The sequence below is a fragment of the Diachasma alloeum genome, unplaced genomic scaffold (genome assembly GCF_001412515.2).
Source record: "Diachasma alloeum isolate Michigan unplaced genomic scaffold, Dall2.0 Dall_scaffold_00196, whole genome shotgun sequence".
In the NCBI taxonomy this organism is placed as follows: Eukaryota; Metazoa; Arthropoda; class Insecta; order Hymenoptera; family Braconidae; genus Diachasma; species Diachasma alloeum.
The window spans coordinates 147,942-148,236 of NW_021680361.1; the positions used below are offsets into that span (position 1 = coordinate 147,942).

The 295-nt window shown below is 43.4% G+C and overlaps 1 protein-coding gene across 5 annotated transcripts in view; it reads right to left on the minus strand.

Moving 5' to 3' along the window:
- LOC107048730 (sphingomyelin phosphodiesterase) overlaps positions 1–295 on the minus strand; it is an 8,849-nt gene that overhangs the window by 1,317 nt on the left and 7,237 nt on the right. The window lies entirely within an intron of this gene.

Consider the following 295-nt stretch of genomic DNA (forward strand, 5'->3'; position numbering starts at 1 on the left):
TTTTTTTTTTTTTTTTTTTTTTTACGGCCTCGGAGTCCTTTTTCGGATCCCATTCGGTACTCTATCCAACCCTATGTATGGGGCTGTGGATTCTACACTGTACCGCATTCGCACTCCTATAGAACATAGAAATAGCATGGGGAAACCACAGAAAACCCATGTCGGTACAGGCGGTTCCTGCATTAGCAACCTCCCGCGGGAAATCGAACTCACAACCTTTCGCAGACTAGACTTGCGTCTAATCCACTCGGCCGTCGACGTTGGTGGACAAAAAAAAAAAAAAAAAAAAAAAAAA